Source organism: Syngnathus typhle, linkage group LG19 (genome assembly GCF_033458585.1).
Source record: "Syngnathus typhle isolate RoL2023-S1 ecotype Sweden linkage group LG19, RoL_Styp_1.0, whole genome shotgun sequence".
Classification (NCBI taxonomy): Eukaryota; Metazoa; Chordata; class Actinopteri; order Syngnathiformes; family Syngnathidae; genus Syngnathus; species Syngnathus typhle.
Window position 1 is genome coordinate 5,107,464 of NC_083756.1, and position 20,568 is coordinate 5,128,031.

Below are 20,568 nucleotides of genomic sequence, written 5' to 3' on the forward strand. Positions count from 1 at the left end.
CAACATACTACAAATTCAAAAGCTGGTAGACATTATGTCCATTCATCACCTGCTGCAGTGTGAAGAATAAAAGGAACGGAGTCTATTATAGAACGAGAGCGCTGCTAAGCCGCTTGCCACTGTTGATTTCTTGCCGAAGTCGATAAATTGAGCAAGGCCTAAGCAGGCTACATGTGTTAAACAGTGAGCGCCGCTTGGCACGCTGCATTTGTCACCGGCGCTTTAGCTGATTGCATCGCTGTATTGACTCGCCCTATTCATGCGCTCGCCATGCAGAAAATGCACTGAAGAAAAATGCTCTCTGATTGTGCTATAATGGCTTTAATAATACCTCTCGTTTTACATCGTGTTCATTAAACCAAGATAGAGTTGAGTGTGGAGCAGACTTGGACACACATGCTTCAGCGCTAAGAACAACAAAACAAAACAGTGGCAAATGTCAATCTGTCACTCATTCCTTGACCCCTTCCTCGACCTTTTGCTCCCGCATAAAACACACTTCCTGCCCCCCGAAAAAAGGCTTTGGAAAATATTTATAAGCTGTCATTGATGACTATAGACGTCAAAGATTAATTTTTACTAGGCTGGCAGTGAATTAACCTTTTTAACCTATTTTAGAATATGAAAAGCCATTCATTTGGGTTAAGATTAAATAAAATAAATTGTCAGGATGAAAATACTGGGAGTAAAAAATATTTTTCAACTAATGCATACACTGTACCCCAACAGCAATTATTAGTTACATTAACTCTCATTCAATGTTCATAAATGTAAGTGTAGCAAACTAATGACAAAAAAAATGGACTGTTCCATTTTTAAATAGAAAAACTGAGCGGCGGTTTTGCCACTGAAACAATAGAACGAGGTTCCATCGACTCTTTGCTCTCGTTATAAAATTCAATTTGTCTCATCAAGATGACATTCAACCTTTAGCTGCTTGTCTAACGTGCGGTAATTAGGATGAATGTAAATACATAACTTTTAATGCGCATATATTTCTGTTTATTAAATAAATCATCAATGGCCTATATTAGTCACACACTGGTGATTTTTCTAGCTGATTTTTAGTCCGTTGTCCTCCTCTCATTACTGCAGTTAGTAGCACTGTGTTTTCTCTTTGCAGGTTCCATCAATGTCTTCCACCCCTCCCTCCCTCCCTCCCCCCAGAATGTGTGCTTCTCATTATTCACCCTCAATTATGTGAAGAGTTTGTCCTGCACTGCTTAATTACTTCTTCCAGGAAGATGATAAGTTAATTTTTGCGATTAACCCTCTGACACTTTGGCAGACGAGAATATCAAGAGCAGATTATCTTTTTTTTTTTTTGTTAGCGTCTGACTCTCTCCGTGACATCAGGGGCATGTATTTGCAAATGGGTGAAAGAGTGTACAAAATAATAATCATACAAATGGTTGGATATTTATTCAAAAAAAAAAAAAAAAAAAGGTGGATTGATCATTTAAATTCCATTAAACTGAAACGACTTTCACTCACATTGAAATGAAAGGTCCTTGGGCCCCTTGATGGTATTGTCATGTAAAGAAGATGGCAGGAAACAAGTTGCAATTAGTGCTCTGGCTCGCATCCCTTCATCGCTCTCTTTCTTTCTCTCTCTCTCTCTCTCAAATGAAGCTTTACACTTTGTGTCGACTGATGTTTAACGCTCTCTCTCTCTCTCTCTCTCTGCACCATCTCCTCTGATTACTGGCATTACAGCAAATTTGCAGTTGATAATCAGCCTCAGATTCCTGCTAAATTTCTCATTACTCTGCTGGAGATGTCACTTGGGCTTTGAGTTTGAATTAATAGGGTTTAATCTGCAAGTCTTATGTGTGTGTGTGTCATGTGCGGGTGTGTTTGGCCGTGCTAACGCGTGGCCTCAGACACATCACACGTGTCAGGTACAATCTTGTAAGCATTCCCATGATGCCTCTTGTTTAACAATTACCCTTCATACTTCATTATTTCGGATTGGTGCAGAATAATTACGTGCAACCTTCTCAGCACAAGTGCCCGACATTCTTGGCAATAAAAGAGTCCAAACAGAAACTCTTATTCTTTTTTGCCACTGTGTCCAATGTTGCCAGAAAAAAAAACTGGGTTTAATTTTATCTAGCATTCACACTCTCATTTTATTTTTATTGTTTCAGGATTGTAAGATGACGTTAGGCGTGTTAATCAATACTCCAAAAACAAAACCTGTCTAGTTTGTACAGATGCTTCTTTTATTTAGTTTATAGGCAAACATTTACAACTAATGAGCTAATCACTAAATTCTGACAATAAATAATATTCTACTGCTTTTATTGTACAATAAAAACATAATCCTGCCCGCATTTTTAATTCTTAATCAAAATGTGAGGACTAATCAATTCTCAATCATTGATCTGATTGTAATATGGACACCTGCCTTGTGAATAAACAACATTCTCATTGGCCCCCCGCCTTAATCACTTGAAAATGATCTCACCGAATGCCAATTTGCTCATCAGCGGCAATACAGATAGTGACATGATAAGTACAATCGACATGATAAGACAACTTGATTAAACAGTTGAATCATTTTTTTTGTCTTATTTAAATATTGCTAAAGTAACTTTAAAGAACTAACTTTTAACCTTTACTGTGACATCATTTGACATAATGTATATGCAAACTGTTTTTGTGAGAGATTCACCTTGCCTCGCGTCATATTCAGAGAGGAGGGGGGCATTACAGATAAGCAACCAATAATATTTAAGCAGTGGGTGAGGTAATGCAAAATTCAGCCTTCTCACTTCATGCTGTGCCTCAACCAGAAGCAGACACACACATATAAATAAAGAAATCGGCAGGAGATGTGCTCTTGAAGCTTGCATTACCAAGCTGACGGCTTAAGCTTAAGCAGAGAGAGGAATGAGGGACAAATTTAGCAGCAGATCTTGGAATAACTAGGTGGGGATAAAGCTTATAAAAAGTGCAAATGGTTGCACTTCTGGACAGCGTGCTTAAGGATGACAGGGATGAAATGCTGACTTTAATATTTGCAGTTTAGCTAAAAAAAATAATATATGCACTTGAAAACTCAGCAACATATAGTCACAGCTACATATTTTCTATTTGTTATTATTATCTGGGATGAAATGTAATCCAAAGAGTTTGTCTCAAAGGGCTTGCCATAAACACCCTACTTCTGAAACCAGGTTATCAGGTGGAATATCGAGGGGCCTTCATATTTCACGCTTTAAGAAAGAAAGAGGTTTAAATGGCACATGCAGTGGTGCTTTTTTGCCCATCCTCAGTCAGTAGCTGATAAGTGGGATTGGACTCTCAGCTTCAGTGATTGGGACATGTGGTCCTCCCTGTAGTGAGCAGGCATGCACTCCTTCCACATTGGCCCGTCGTCATCTACAAGCATTCAAACAGAAAGGTTTGTCCTCAACTCGAGTCAATACACCGCTGCTCCTGGAGCTATTACCGCTATGCTCCGGCCAAGTGTAAAACGTCTATCTTCGACTTATCAGCACACCGGCTATCGTCCAGGAAGAACTTCCAATTATGCCACACCACTTCTTTATTTTCTGCAACGATGATATAGAAGTTGTGCTGCCATATTTGAGGACTTTGGAGTATTTCATTTTAACAGACTAAACTGTTCTTTCTTTAATAGGAGTGAAATATAAGTTTACTTAAAAAATTCTGTATTAGCAAACAACTGTACAAGTTGAGGAAAAAAAATATTCCTCATACACTAAATTGCGCACATATTTGTGCACACTAAACAAATGAATTGTGGGTGTTCCTGTGCTTGATGATTAAGTGGAGCCACCAGAAAATGACTAATTTGGTCTAAGACTAATGGACCCGTGTTTTACTTTAAAATCATTTGTCAAAGAAAATGCAAATGAAAGTCAATCACATGACCTTTGGACTTATTTAAACATGATTCCTTCCAATTTTATTTTACATAAAAATCCATTTATATAACTATTATGACACTTGAGGGCAGAGTTCATGTGGTCAGCTGACCCGAGGCAGGTATGTAACAGTGGAGCTCAGTGACGCAAGTATTTGCAAGCACTCCTTTAAAGACTAAGAAAGCGGAACTGCTCTCCTCTGGCTTTCCACAAACACGTGTTGGCCCCTGGGGTGGCTAATTTTGAATGTAATAATCTATTTAATCACAAGTTAACATTATTGATCTGTGTGTTAAAAGCTATTTACGTGAAGGCCCGTGGGCTGGTCGAGCGACGAGCTCACTCCCCTCTGTGTCATTAATTTCCCATTTCATCTAGCCTGAGGCCTGCAGCCTGCTGAGGAGATAACAAATTAAATGTGTGGGAAGGATCATTTATGCCCGGTCGGGCTCAAGAGGACAAAGTAACTCCTCCTCGCTTAGGTTGTCACAAACATATTTATGCTTACTAAACTGTAACAGGATCGTACCGTTTGCACGTGTTGTGTGGCTGACCTAATAACGTTAGTGACGACTTTCTTTTCATTTTCTTATTTAGTTCTTTTATCTTATGTTAAATTATCACAGGAACTAAAAATCAACAGTGAAAGTTAACGCAAATATTTTATCATTGGGAGGAGAAACTGGAAACAGCTTGATGCGTCAGGTTTCAGCACCATGGACAGCGCCTATTGTTTCTCGCTGGAAAAACAAACATCTAACCAGCTTAATTCAATTGAAACAAAGAGTTTCTTTTACAAGAGAGACCTGGCCAAGACATCAAGCTTTTTGAATCATTTTTTTTTTTAGTTTAGTTGGTATGTTTGATCAAATATTTATTTTATAGTATTTTGTACGCAAAGTGACAGGGGCTCATAAAATTCGTGATTTCTATTTATGTATATATTTTCACCTTCCAGAAGCCAGAGAAGCTATTAGCTCATAAAGGTGCCTCCGTATTTTATTGTGGAGTTTTTATGAGCTCTCCAGTGTCACTGCTTCAAAGGATTCGTGTCCGTACATGAATCTAACCATGCTAACCTTCAACCCCATTATTCAAGTGAAGCTATTTGTATCCTCTTAGTACCTCTCGCACCATTACCCTCCATGGGTAGTAGAATCCTTTGGTCCTCCTTTTCAGCCCTACTTTGTTCCTTCAAAAGGAGCTTCAGCCAAGTTTACAAGGAGAGAAAAAAAAAAAAGGTTCTTGAATGTAATGATAATTGACCACTGCAGGTACGATCATCTGTACCCACAACAACAACTGAAAATGACATTTTGGAGAAAAATGATCGACAGCTAGCATCCATCTTTCCACACTTTCCACCTTGAACTGAAATGAGATTATTATTTACTGTTTTTCTGTATCCAATCACTCATGCATAGCCGATCTCGCGAGTCGACTCCGCGGAGGCTGAATATGAGAAACCCCAAGGATAATTGGAAATTGATTTTTATCTTCCCCTATCCATTTGAATATGATTAACAGTGAGCTTGACACAGCACGTCAAATTAATAATGACGCACGGTGGGAAAAGACGATCGAAATGACAAGATAAATACAGATAACAGTTCATAATGCTCCCAATGCAGGTCACATGGACCGATAACAAATGAAGCTCTCGCATGCAAAAGATAATCAAGAGTCATTAACGAGGCAGGTGGAAATGAATGAAACTGCAGTTTGACATCACCCCGAACTGAGCTTCTTGTCTCCCAGTTAAAGTATTTGGCAGCTTGATAGAAACCTAGAGGTCATTCGTAACCGTGTTACTCCCCCCCGCCCTGCTGCCCCGACGCTGCTCCACTGTTTCCCCGGAATCAAAAATGAAGTGGCGGCTAATGAAAATGAATATCACATTTTGATGTCATTAGTAGGGGGAGCGTCAAGAGTGTGAGCTTAGTTCAACAGCCATTACGCAGAGGTTAACGTCTGAGCTCAACACCGATGTTAAGCTTCCTACATTAGCTTGATTCACTGAGCAACTGGACCATTAGCATTCACTCCCTTGCTCATTTGAATACTAACTTCCCCCCCCATCACCTCCATCAGACAAAAGTTGTGTGTGCGTGTGGCAAAGTCATGCCGCTAACTTATCTTTAGCCTGCTCAAAACTATTGGTTTTTGATGGCTGAGCTCGTAAATGGGTTACCTAAAATCCAATATATATTGGAGGAAAGGCGCATGAGACTATCATCTTGATCTATAACCTGATCTCAAAGCGGGGACCCATTTATTGTCGATTTCATCCAAAAGATGGGCCTGTCAGTTGGTGGGGTGGGGGCGGAGGGGGGGGGGGGAGTCTAGCCTTGCCGCTGTTTATTTTCAAATCAATACTCAATTACTATAAGGAAGATCCGCTCCCTTGCTCATTTTCAAGATGAAATTATGGACTGCAGCAGCTTAGTTAAGTCGAAACCGGTGCCATCGACTGTAAGCATCATAAACACGCTGTGGTTAAAAACTGTAAAAAAAAAAAAAACGGTTTTCAATGCCATCTCCTATTCCATTAGCCTATTCATCATTAATCAACCGGTGTGACGTGAGAGATGATCAGAGAAAACAATTTTCACCTAAGGAGCCTTTTTCATTTCAAACTCATCGACTGCAGCATCTAACAACCCATCAATGCGTGTATGTAATGCACTTCCTCTTTTGTTATTGAACAAAATGGAGAGGGAACAAGAGGCTCCTCATCATTCACGTCATTGATTTGCTAAATGCCAGGCATTTGCCATAGGACAGGCTGCTGTCAATAGCTTCGGCAGGGTGTGTGTGTAAATTACTCCATTATGGGGCAGTTTGGGGTATTTATCGCTGAGAGAAATTGATGGTGGATGACATAAATGGGCATGGATTGCGTGGCTGTGAGTCAAATGTCGGCCTTGTTAGGCAAGTCGGAGAAAAAGAAGCTTCCTGAATAGCTCGACACTTTTTGACCATAAAGCCCAACAAGGCATCATTCACTTTAATACATGATGACAGACAGACTTTTTGCTCTTGTAAAAGTAGGCCAGATATGTCCGAAGGGTCTTGGCCGGGTCTTTCCGGAGCACTGACAAGCAGTTCTGTTGTAGTTATTGTTAGTGTCTACTCCGGTTGGACAGGTCCGTCAAAACAGACATGGAACATTGCTGGAAACAATGCTGTCTTGAAAAGAGAAAGCGTAAAAAATGACAGGCGTGGACATAAAAGGGGCAGAGCAGTTGAAAGAAATCATCATCTGATTATGACAGAGGTGCAGGAATTATTTTGTCAAGATGGCTACAGCAATTTTTGCAAAATCTCATTCTAACGTCACACTGTCCCATACTCACAAATGTTTCATGGAAACAAAATAAAGCTGCAAAGCAGTATGAATTTACCGTATTTTCCGCACTATAAGGCGCACCTAAAAACCTCCAATTTTCTCAAAAGCCGACAGTGCGCCTTACAATCAGGTGCGCCTTAGATATGAAGCAATATTGAGCCACTACAGCAGGCGTGTCCAAAGTCCGGCCTGCGGGCCTTATCATCCGGTGCGCCTTATATATGGACAAAGTTTTAAAATGGGCCATTCATTGAAGGTGCGCTTTATAATCCGGTGTGCCTTTTAGTGCGGAAAATACGGTAAGTAAAAAAAAAAAAAGTAGATTTTCTAATGATGAAAACCAGTTGCTCGATTCATTGCCAACCCAGTTAATATCTTTGACGTCTATAATCGTCAATGGCACCGAATGAATCAATTATTTTTCCCCCATATACTCAATTATAGTTCAGTCGGATATCCGGATAGCAAAATATTCAATAGCCGCAGCCCTACTCCACGCAGTTATTTTGTCCTTTGATTCTTAAAAATAATTTTATAATTTCAAAATAAACAGACAGTTCAAATCAAATTTGAACCAAAGGGGCGACGGAACAAAGGTTCCTAATAATGTGCATGGTCGCAATGAGCCAAGTTCAAATTTGCTATCATAGATCCATTTTTACCACATTCAGTATATTTTAGGATGGTGTTCGCTTAATAACCTGTTGAACGTGACACTTCAAACCACAATCAGTCGGTTATTGTGTGGGCTTTCCGTCTCTAATCACGACATTGTGGACTGAAGTTTTTTTTCTTTCCCCCACATTCAGAAAAAGTATTTCAGCTGGATGTCGTTTTTACAATATGAGACTGGATGAGAACATTTTTCAAGTGATTACTGATGAGTCAGGCACCGTTGAGCATGTGCTTACTTGCATCTGTCTTACAGTCGAGAGGTTCTGGGTTCGAATCTCTCGTCCGCCCTTCTTGCGTGGAATCAGAGTCTGTGTTTCTAATTTTGTGTTTCCAACAACAATAATAGCCAAAATCTGGCATCCTGGAGTAATTACAAACTTGTGGCATCACATCAAATCATCCTAAATGTTTCTTTCCAAAACTGCAATCAGCATCTCATTAGCTGCTCTAACGGCTAATTTCGGCTGCTATCAATGACAAATGTAATTAGAGCTAAAAAAAAAAAAATGATAAAAATAATGACAGCAATGTAGCAAATAAGCTCGGAGAAAATTGTCAAAGCCTTCAGACGGCTTAGCTTTAGTCAAAACATAATGAAGCTGCTTAAAGAACACAATTGATAGAATTGTCAAAAGTGATGTTATAATTTTATCAATGGTAGACTAAATATATATATACCGTATTTTCCGCACTATAAGGCGCACCTAAAAACCTAAAATTTTCTCAAAAGCCGACAGTGCCCCTTATATATGGACCAAATTCCTAAATTTAAACTGGCCCAAAGCATTGTGTCATGAAATCAATTATAAGTGGCCCGCTGAAGACTAGGAATCATGAATCAAAAAGACTATGGATCATTATTTTGTGATTATAAAGTCATTTGTTGCATCTGAAATTGAAATAAAAAAGATAAAATGGAGAATGATTTGATTTGGATTACCAATCTGACATGATGACATGATGATGCGCTTTATAGTCCGGTGCGCCTTATATAAGGACAAAGTTTTAAAATGGGCCATTCATTGAAGGTGCGCCTTATAGTCCGGAAAACACGGTAATTGCATCCAAAGCAACCTATATGAAAACCTGAAACCTTTAGGCTTGATGAATGAATTATTGAAGGAAAATATAATAAGTAATGGCACATCTATCCACATAAATGAAATAATGAAAATATAACACACAATGAGTCGAAAATATTGCTGAGACCATATAGAATATTATACAGCTCTGATATTCATCTGCCAGACAATTTACTCATTTAATTGATTTTCTTAATGCCTCAACATCTTCCAAACTTTAATTGAGATTCTTAATTGCTCTCATAATTGCAGCTCGTTAATTACTCAGAAGAGTGCAGAATTAGTCAGAGATCAGCCTAAACTGATAAGACACAATTATGTCTCCGGAAGCAAGTTTTTAATCAAGATTCAAATATTCAAACGCAGCCCAGTAAATTGTCATAATGAAAGAACTTTGTCTTTTTTGTCCACCTTTCAAATGCAATTCATTTTGTGCGTGCGTGTGTGTGCGTGTGTGTGTTTACTTCAAATATAATGAGATTCCACAAACCGGACTTTTGAAGAGTAACATTTAGTGACTTATTTGAAGTAGATGAATAGCAAAGGCAATGAAAGATTCCTTTGAAGGAAGCAATGCCAAATTCCAATCAAACATTTGCGAAGGTTAATGAATAACATTAGCCCATGTCCAATAAATCTAAACTTGTACTTGCATAAGATGAATAATTTAGATAAGAAATAAATCAAAAGCTATAGTACACAAAAACACGCTGTGCAATTTAGACGAAGTTTATTAATGGACTTATTATTTAATCAGGTAAGAGCATTTTTGTAACTCAGTCCATCTTGAGTTTTTTTATGCTGAATGAATTAATACTTGATTTTAGACTACGCAGTGCTTTTTTGGAAAATGATTTAGTTGTTCATCTATTTGTATCTCTTAAGCTAATGGCTCATCAATTTTCAAAGTGTCCTTCTTGACACATCTAAGTTCTAATGTCGGCATTTTCTATACTCCATTACTCCTTTCAAATGATCATTGGACTACTTAATTACATGATAGTTGAATTATAGCCTCATTGAGGTCCGCGACCTTGAAAAGAAGTTGCCATGTGACAAATGACAACGCGAGTGTTGAAAAGCCAATGGCCGAGGCGGAATGATGCATTGTTTGCTGCCTGGTCACTCTGAGGATGTTGAATGCAAAGTTCTGGGAACATCAATAATAGATAATAAAGAATAATAAACTTAAATCGCCACTTGCAGAAATTTTGAAGGACTTGGGACCATTGACAGTTTATTAAACACGCTAAAACCAAATTCAGTGTCACTGATGTCACATGTCCTTGTAGCTCTTTAATGTTTTATTGTTTTCATGAAGCAACTTATTGAATCTATTTTTCTGCTTTCATAAAATTCATAGAAATATTACACAGAATAGGAAAACTGGTAGACACACTAAAAATTAATATCCGTGCTTTTGATTTATAAGCCCCTTAAAAAACTATCAAGGACACCTTATAAGCAATAGTTGAAAAGATAAAATATAATATATTTTTTAAATTATACTCAATTTAGTAGATTCTAAAAAAATAAAAGCTTTTGTATCTTTTTTTTGGGGGGGACTTTTGAAATAACATTAATCAAGCAAGATTATTGCTTTATTTGAAGGGGGAGGTTTGGCAGTCCTGGTTAACCTGACTTGATGGAGTTCCTGCCCCATATCAGAGGCGCTACTATCATTCTTGATGTTCAACACCACCACCGAATCACTCCGGCAAGCAAAATCCCCTGAGATGGGTCTTTTTTTTTTCCCCCATAGCCAACATGTGAAATATTGCTTTGCTCTGTGTTCACTCAAGCGAGCAAAAAATCATTGCCTCTCTCTCGCTGTAAGGTTGACAGATGGCTATCCATACTGTGAGAAAAAAACAATGGCTTGGCACAATGAACAAGCAGGTCAGCCTGTTTTATCCCCTTTTCTCTTTCTAAAACTTCCTCCAATTATTTCTTCAAATCATTTTTTTTATTATTATTCCAAATCCTCCTGCATGAATCGCAGAATTAAAAATCCAAAATTGATTTGCATATATGATTGGAGATAATCAGATAAGGATATATAAGGACAGGTGTCAAGGGGAAAAAAAAAAAAAAAAAAAGTCCGGTTGTGTTCAGATGGAGGTAATTGAGTCCTTTCACATCCTTTTAAGAACATTTCCAGACATAACCACAGGTTGCCAAGCATATGAATAGTATCAGATGAATGACTTTAATGCTAATTATATGGTGGGAGAACTACATGAGAAAAGCCTTTTCATGCTAAGCAATGACGAACATAAGCGTTAAGATTTTTATTCATGATTCAATCAAATCCAATCAAAATGTATTTTTGAAAACAACAAGGTTGACCCAAGTCCTGGGACATTTACATTTAGGGTAGAAAACAAAACACAATTCCATATTTTTTGGGAAGGCTGTGTTTAATCTCCAGACCTCATTGAATAATTGGAACACTTTTGTAAGAAAAAAAAAAACCTCAGGATTCTGTGACAAAAATCAAAATTAGGAATAAAAATATAAATAATCTGATTTGGCAGCGATGGAGTTACGCGAGTCTGCAACACAGTCAGCAAAATATCTGGTGTCTGCAAACGACAATGTAAGTCTGCATATAGACAGGCTCTCTTCACCTGGTTACCAAGGTCGAAACTGTTCACTCAACCTTGAAATCACGTGTTTCGATCTGCTGAAGCGACATGGAATGGAAAATCCATCACATGGAGGACGATTTCACCCAAGAAGCAGGGAGGCAGAAATTTGGAAGGTGTTTGGAAATCATAACATCTCCAACTGGGTGCTCACTTTTTGTTAACCACATGTGATATTGTTCACAATGGGTGGCCATAACTCACCGAGGTTTTATTTGTTCAAGAACCTCCAATGAATTGATTGGACCTCTTTCCTACAAACCTGGACAAAGACGCCATCTTGGATCTGTCCACCTGATAATCCCCACAGCTCAAGATGGCTGGGACATTAAACCAAGCAGACACTGTGCTCTTGGTACTCTCCAGCTAATGTCAGGCGAAGGCGTTTTGACAATGAGGAAATGGGTAGGTGACCCAGCTAGGCCACAACGCTTATTGCTTTGACCCTCCCACTTGGCCCTGTCATTGTTTTTCAATTAATCCCGGCCACTTTGCGGCAAACGACATAGACAGATGGCAAGGTCTTTGTCAGGGTTCATGAAAGGGGCGAGGCAGATAGTGCTTACTGGTGGGGAAAAGTGAATTTTGGGGCTAAATGATACACAGCCATGAGCAGAGCAGCTGAGGCAGATTCCAAAGTGCTGATCTATTCAAAGTGCAAGGAACCAGGAAATAAGGTGGAGGAGTCTCCAGGTCTAGAGGATATTAGCTGGCTATGTCAAGGGAGAGTTGTGCATGATGAAGAGATGTAATTGAATTCTTCTCACAGTAAGTCCATGAGGCTGTAAACTTAACGGTGGGGTGCAGGCCTTTCTTAAAAATATTGAAAACAACAGAAAAACTTTTTTTAATCAAGTCATTTCTGCCACAACAGCTCAAATTATGAGGACAAAGAAAAAAAATTTTTTTGATTTTTTTTATTTCATTTACATATTTTTAATAAAATAAGAGAAATTCTCAGAATGATCTGAACATTAAGTACCGTATTTTCCGCACTATAAGGCGCACCTGATTATAAGGCGCACCTTCAATGAATGGCCCATTTTAAAACCTTGTCCGTATATAAGGCGCAGCGGATTATAAAGCGCATAGAATAAATAACTCAACGTGGCTCAAACGTTAATGCACTCACAATATAGTAACACTCGAAATAGGGAAAAGAATAACAATATATCAATAACTCAACGTTGCTCAAACGTTAATATCACACAACACACAAAGTAAACACGTAAATCTTACTTTAATAAGTTAGTCCTCATCCACAAATCCATATATAAGGCGCACCGGATTATAAGGCGCACTGTCGGCTTTTGAGAAAATTGAAAGTGTTTAGGTGCGCCTTATAATGCGGAAAATACGGTAGGTTGAAAATTTGAATGAATAAACCCTGTGTGCTAGCTAGCAATGAGCCAAATACACGATCCAAATCATTTTTTTTTTTTTTTTTTCCTAACCATATAAATATTTTGGGCTTTCATCCACAACCACAGAAAGCAAGTCCTATGTCCGCCACCTGCCTCAAAAAGTAAACGTTTAATTCCGCTGAGATGAATCAGTCTGTTGGCGCCCATCGCTCAACTTTACGGCCCACAAAAGCAAAGGCATATGTGCTGTTAAGTAGCTCCCAATGATTGCTATAGTCGAGCCCTAACTTCTCCCCGTTGCTGAACTATTGATTTCGCATTACCAAAACATGAATCTTGTAAATAAGAGGTGCGCATGGATCCATTGAGTCTCCCAATTGTGAGTGTGAGAGAGAGAGAGACAGAGTGTTAAACATTAGTCGACACAAAGTGCAAAGCTTCATTTGAGGCCTAATTATCTTTTGCAGTCAAGTGCAGTGAGGGGACAAATGGGAGCGCCAAAGGTGACATCGATCCCCTGTTGGTGGACGATAAAGGTCAAACCTTGGAGCCAAAGGACCATTGAGGAAAGAAACAGACACTAAATACGGTTTCATTTGAATTCAATTTGAATTCAAATAGAAATGTAAGTATATGCTGTATTAATTAAATAAAAATAAAAATATAACAAATAAAATTTAATAAAACTTTTTTTACAAATACATCCAATATATAACTTAAACTGAATTAGTTATTTTGAGCCTTCTTTAACCCTGGCTAAATGAATGGCAAGTAAAAAAAAATATATTTTATTTCCAAGATTTTCATTTCTTCTTTTTGCCTTTTTTTATAGTGTGCCAAGTGGCTTTAAAATGGCTATAAAGAACTACCAGGTGTAAGCGAAGATACAAAAGAATGATAAATGTAGAACGGTAATACATCTTATGAGATTTCATCATTAAAATAAATTCAGTCCCCCTCAGGGATGAGAAACATCCTCGTGAATAAAGTTATGGTCCTTTAACAGATCTGATTCAATAAGTGAAGTCTGCCGCACAGTAAGTCACATTGATTCATAACAATAGCTTGCCGGTACAGTCGGCAGCTTCTTATAACACGAATTTTTCATCAAGCATTTAATGACACCGATAATAGTCTTGAAGACTACCAGGATAGAAATTCATTTCCGATTCTCAATAGAATTCCATCCAGCTGTTAGAGTATCTTTTCTCCTGGACCGGAGGGATTTATGAAAACCTCTAACAAGTCTGATTTATGTTTATTGGTCTCTAAACAGACAGGTAGTCAGTGCAGCTGAGGGAGCACTAAACAGAAGTACATAAAAACAATAGAGGAGGGATTGGATCAGCTCGACTGAAACACATTTGTCCTGAGGGGGGGGGGGGGGGATGTGCCGTAGCAAGCAAGGACAGTATATCTGGGAAATGGAATCCTTTGAGCACTTATTAATCAATAATCACATTTGATGGCATCAAAGCGTGATACACTTTATTTTACTGCATCGGGTTTCACCTGGATAGCTTTTCCCCATTCCTTCACAGGATTGAAAGTATTTATATTTATGGAAATATAAAATATAATATAAATTAAATATATACTATTATTAAAACAAATTAAATTAAATGTTTTATTCTATTAATTTTCTAGAATTATAAATTGTTAAATTATATATATACTATTATTAAAATATAATGAAGTCCATGTAATTTAAACTCTATTAGCAATGGGATTGTGTATTTTTTATTTTTTTTTAAACCAATCAGATTTTCAAATTAGCCTCACAGGAACAGTTCCAGTTTTTTTGTTCTTAGTCCTACTTATATGTGAGGAGCACAAAACATACAAGCAAAATTTCAATAGCAACATAAAAAAATGTTGACATCCAAAGCCTCTCTTATCTTCTAAATCTTTTTGGTCAAGGCATGCAAGTTAAAGGCTGGATGAGATTAAAACTGAAAGCTTTCCAGTTTTATTTAACCCCCTCCCGCTGATTCAATATGAAACATGTCTTTGTGCAAATGATAACTCAATGCAAAAAGGTTGACAGCAACACGACTGAAGGACTGTCGGACCCTGTGTGCTGTTTTGTCTCCAAACCCTTCCATGCATGTTTGGTGGAGTGTTTGAATTTGATTTTACATGATGCTTGTGTTTCTTTTCACGTATGCAAAATATCACCCCTGACAGATGAAAGCGTCTCCCATACATTTTGTTAGTTTGTAAAAAAAATAAAAAATAGTCCACCAGAGATTACCCCACCCAAAAAAAAAAAAAAAAAATCCTACCTCCCCATTTCTTTTCTCAGGCTACAGTTTTTCCTGCTTTTTCATCGAGTTGTTGAACCGTTCCAATTACAACTATGACTTCCCTCTTTTTCTTCCCCTCAAACTGTAGATGCTTGAAATGATTCCTCTTCTTTCTCGCACTGATAAGATGTTTGGAGCCTCGCTGAGGAAACACGATTAGATCAGCAGCAATAAAGTCACTTCAGCCTTTTTCTGAAAATAGCCACAGGGCACAAACTTCTTACAGTGGAAAATTGTAATCTACAGAAATGTTCAAAACAGATGTTGATACTTCAAACCATGTTGTTCGTTCAAACAAAGCTTCTTGGTTTCTGACCCTGCTTTGTTGTTTAACAAAAAACATTTCCCTTAGTCAACTTTTATATTGGTAACTCTGCACACAGCCACATCAGAGGGTGTGCACACTTTTGCAACCACGTTTTTCTGTGTAAATGCAATGTTTATAAATGTACAATTTGAATGCCAAATTGTATTCTATGTCGTTGACTGTGCAACCGCATCACTTTAGATTGTTTACATGGGTTTAAGGTCGTGAGAGTAGAAGAGCAATCGTATTTTGACTGCTGGTTCAAGGTTAATGCATCTTTGCCTCACCTTTGCACACACACGCTTGTGATTGATGCATGCTCAGACACCATGCCGGAGGGATTAACGCGCGTCTCAACAACGTTTACCATCACTGACCTCTTGTGTCACCTTCTCACCAAACCACGGGTTATATAAACTTTACTTTTCTATATGCACCTCCTGATCTTTGAAGAAATGAGAATTTCTGCCAGTTGGACAATTGAACAATTCATTTGTCACCCATCTGTATGTAGCGCAAGTCGGGCCCTGGGGTGGTGCACACGCTGCATCTTTTTACACCACATGCGAATCAATACCGGTCCATCTGGACAAACCCGGCAACCGCTCTGCCCAAGGAAAACTACACAAGCAACTCATTTGTAAGTGTCGCAGGGGTCCCTTGTGTCCTCAAACACCGTAATGAGTAATGACGGTTAGTCCACTAAGGATCTGTGTTTCCGTGAACGCTGAAATGCAAGGACACCTAAATTCTGTTTAATAATGCAATATGTGAATATGACCAGCAGGCAATGTGGTAATGGACACAATGACCTTCACTTGGGTGATTTATAAAGCTTTTTTTTTTTTTTTTTCCTAGTTATTGATGATAAAATGCTGTAACCCACAGTGTTTTCTTATTGTCGGGTAACACGAGTTTGACATGCAAATAATTTCCATCTATATGTTCAATTATTTTAAACAAAGAATAAACACTGGAAATGTTACATAAATTCAAACGTTACAAAGTTGTTCTTGCAAATTATTTGTTGAATACTTTAATTTTAGGGCACTCAAAACCAAATTTTAGGTACGAGAGATGAGCTGTAAGAAAAATGGATGAGCAGAGTTTCAAAACCCAGCATGGAAGAACTGCACGTTCTCAAAATTGCCATATAACAATCAGTCAAATACAGCTCAAAGGAGGAGTTTGACATTTCAGCGCATCCATTTATTTGTTTCACTAACAGGTGTAGAGTTGATACCGGGAAATTTTGGTCCAAAGGGCCAGCGTAAAAAGTGGATCGTCTCTTCTATGTAACCGTGACTGGTTATAGAGCGGCGGTGTGAGTCGGTTACAGCACAGGAACTGTCAAGGCTAGGATTCATCATTGTTGGCACCTGACACATTTATTTGAAATGGCAGAAGCACTGTGATGGCTTAAGGGGTCGTGTCCGCCGGGTAGTGAGAGAAGGGTAGCAGGTCCAACATGTACAAAAGGACGAAGGAGGTCGGAAAACTACCGAATGAACTGTGCCTTATCGCAGTCATTCATTTTACTCACAAACGATAAACGATCTGTTTTTTATGAATGAATGCAAAATTAATAAATATTTTAAAAAATAATAAGGAAATATTTTTGGGGCAATAGGGTGTATTTTTCTAAATGTTATTTTCAGTCTCATCAAACAGGAGCATTTTCTACTCTCCAGGTCCAGCTTTAGAAAACAGGTTTCAACTTTTTGCCGGTTTACCCTAATTGGTTGCTTTCTAATTCTCTCTGTGTGCCTCTGGAAACAGGGATAGGTCATTGTCATTTTATTTCCCCCCAAAAGAATTTAACTGAATTGCTGATTGTCTGACAAAAGAAAATGAAACCACAGCCGTAGTTTTTCTTTTCCTCATTTTTTCCACCCCAAATCGGAATTGACAGGCCATAGGTGGCTGGTTAGGTTCAATCCAGTATTGCTGATGAGCGGACTGATTTCTATTAACCTGCAGCCTTCAGATCAAACAGTCTGTTCCATTCGGATGCTGAGCAAGCGAGAGAGAATAAAGGAGAGAGCGAGATTGCCAGCAAATTTTATGACACAGAAAGTCTGGTTAATGGACTGGGAGATTCTTCCCTTCCCTTCCCATCCAGGCTAGTGCGGAAATAATAGGAACCTGGTCAGTGTTGAGGAAAAATGGCTTCTCCTTGTTAAGTCCCTCAGAGGAATGGAAAATTACAAAATTATTAGCAGAGTTATCAATCATGTGCTCCTGCATGGAACATCCTCAGCTTTCTATGAGATTAGTTTTTCGAGAATGCCGCCCGACTTCACCTGCGCGATTATCGAATCATTAACTCAACTGCATGATGGAGCATCCAAATTTTATCCCAATTTCCAGATGAAGCGATTCTTGACTTGAGTAGATTTCAAATGATGTGGAAACGAGCAAGCAATCTCACGTCGCAGATATTAAACGGACAGATGATGTCTCAGCAGAAATTATTTTGCCTTTAACAAACAAGAAGAACAGCTACTCATGAGAAGCAAAATGAAAATTCTTCAAAAAAAACTTTAAATTCTTTTCTTTAGAGATTATGTGGAAATGTTGAGTAAATATTCCTGGAAAAATCTAAAAATATCCATCCACCATTTATGATTACCGTAATTTTTGGACTATAAGTCGCTCCTGAGTATAAATCGCCCCCCCCCACCCAAACTATGAAAGAAAACGTGACTTATAGTCCGAAAATTACGGTAATTCAATGTCCTGAGAATGACAATAGCCACAAGCCAATTTCTATATACATGTGCAAAAATGCAGTGCCAACTTTTATGCTACAAAATGGTTAAAAGGAAAAAAAAAAAAAAAGAGAGAAGAGATTGATGCTTTTGGGAAGAGATGGTAGTTATGTGGTGAAACAAGTCCTGTGATGAAAATGGGCCTTGTGATGAAAGGCAGACGGGAAAATCCTTTATATAAATTGTCCGTATAGAACGGGATGAGAGGTGAGGAAGACTCAGTGGGAGTAATGACCAGAGAGCTATCCGGCATGGCTATAGGATAGTGTGTGTGCTTGTGTGTGTGTGTGTGAGAGAGAGAGAAAAAGAGCGGCAGCGAGGGGCTGTGCGCTGATCACTCATGATGACACCTTAGAGGCCGTCCTGTAAGGAAGAAAAATGAAAACTATTATAGGCTCGCTGGGCTATGTTGGCTTTGATGCGTCAGCAGTTATTAGCCAGGGACACCACTCTTTAGGTCCAAAGGTGTTGACGAAAACAATGTTGCAGAGGAAAGAAAGAGACTACAACCAGCTATTATATTCTGAGCACTGGTGCAAACTAGAATTCTGCCAATTAAATAAGGATGGGAAAATTATTTAAAAAAATGCATTGGGTTTATTTTTAAACTGAAAATTATTATAGGGTATGGCCATTCCAAATGTAAAATGAACCTATAAACTCGTCAATGCACTCTGCTTGGAAATGAATAAGGACAAACTACAGAAGCTCTTTAAATCCTCATCCAATTTTGTTGGAAAAGATGGCAGTAACTGTTAAATTAAACACCATGTCTGCTAATCTCACTACTGAATTGGGATGTCATAAAGAATTAGTAAAACCTAATTTGCACAACTGAATGCAATGTAATTTAATATTATTTGAGGGTTATTAGACTCTGAGCACTTTTATTGCCTTTTTTTTTTAATAATATATACGCAAAACTATACACTATTTTTGTAGTTTGTAATTCCTTTTATGGAGCACATTTTCTTGTATGTTCCTCCATCATCAATCCTAAAAAAAAAAAACATTTAAACATTCCTTTAAGCCAGTTGATTTTTCTTAATTTTTTAGGACGAAAATTAAGTATGAAATAATGACACACGTGACGTCACCGTAGCTTGTTTTCAAATGGAGCTCAAGGCTTATGTTGCTGTTTTGTGAGGTTATACTACCATCTAGCGGCGAACTGTTGCAGTTTTAAACAACCACGCTGAAGAATAAAATTAGACACAATGAATGTTTGGATGAATTCTGATTGTTGTGTTGCTAAATAACCAACAGCAAAGCGCATTTGGACTTAGCAAACTTGATTCAATTAAAAAAATATTTGATATGCTGCAATGTATATACCATTTAATTTCTTATTTGCCATTATGGAACCTTATTTCCTCTATATCCCTAAAATACAAGGCTATATTGAACATCACCCAATTATCATGTCCTAATAACTTGCCCAATGGTGCAGTTTATTCTGCAGGTTGACTGGTCAACCAAGACACACCCCATTAGCCCAAGCAAACCTTACTTTGCAATGCTACACAAAGCATACCTTATTTGTTTCGCATTAGTTTCTTCATGTGGCATGGTATGCTATATCAACAGCAGCCATTTATCATACAATTTTGCCACAGCTATGCTCCACTTGCAGCGCCACTTCTAGCCTTCTATGAGAAGCCTTAGCAGCAAATAAATTAAACATGTGTCATTGAGCATGCTAAATGGCTTGCAACACATAATCATCGAAATAATTACAAGGCTGCCATTAAAGCGAGCGAGATGGATGACACGTGAACCGCGCTGGAAAAACTGGGGGTAATGGTGCAGAGGGGTTTAGCTTTTTTTTTTTTTTTGGGGTGATTTCCTTACGTCACTTTTCTTCAGAATCGCAGACTTAAAGCGTTGATGGACAATGGGGTGATTAGGACAATCAAGAAAAGCGGCAAAGAATTGTGGGTAGCCTGCGACACCTCTCACATCTTTTTTTGTTCTCCTCAATTTCATTAATCAGCAACTCAAGGCCCTCTGGAGTCTATTCGTTAGTTCCCGTGTGGCAAAGACCCCAACAAAGAAATCTGTTCACTACTTTTATGCCATTTCTTGACCTTATACGGTCTCTTTGTATTGGCATCACTTTTTATTTAAACAGGGTAGAACGAAGACATTATCAATCTTCAATAAACATCAT